This window comes from Elephantulus edwardii, unplaced genomic scaffold, assembly GCF_000299155.1.
Source record: "Elephantulus edwardii isolate Elephantulus edwardi_28Jun2011 unplaced genomic scaffold, EleEdw1.0 scaffold00250, whole genome shotgun sequence".
Lineage (NCBI taxonomy): Eukaryota > Metazoa > Chordata > Mammalia > Macroscelidea > Macroscelididae > Elephantulus > Elephantulus edwardii.
In genome coordinates, this window is record NW_006400000.1 from 3,762,143 (window position 1) to 3,762,900 (window position 758).

A 758-nucleotide genomic window follows, 5' to 3' on the forward strand; every position below is an offset into this window, starting at 1 on the left:
CAGCCTGGTTTAACCCTCTCTAGGATGAATCTGTTTGTTTTCTTGGCAGTCCATGGTACATTCAATACGCTTCTCCAGCACCACAGCTCAAAGGCATCAATTCTTCTTCTATCCTCTCTAGTCATTGTCCAACTCTCTGATGCATAACAAGTGATTGCAAAGATCATGGCCTGTATCAGATGCACCTTAGTCTCCAGAGGGACACCATTACTCTTTAGTACTTTGGAGAGGTCCCTAACAGCAGACTTTCCCATTGCAATACGTTGTTTTTATTTCCTGGCTACTGGTGCCAAGAGTGTTGACTGTGGAGCCAAGCAGATTAAAGTTGTTAACAATTAAAAAAAATCTCAATCTCTTCACCATCCATCCTGATGCTGCCGATTGGTCCAGTGGTGAGAATCTTTGTCTTCTTGACATTGAGCCTCAGTCCATACTGAAGGCTACAGTCCTTGACTGCAGCAAGCACCTAAAATGTGAATGGGGGTTTTCCCCAAATATTTAAACGTGTGAGGAAATGGGACTTGCATTGCTGCAGGACTGAGCGGTGTCTGCTCCTTGTAGATGGAACTTGTGCTTTCTTATCACCTCCTGCCGCAGGCGACTCGACGGCACATAACAACAACAACAACAATGCTTCCTTTATGCAGACACTTGGAATGGCAATCCATACCCTTGACATCTTACTCTCCATTCTTTTTTTTTTTTATCTTACTCTCCATTCTTAATGGCTTTGTTTTGACAAGCATGAACTAGATCCC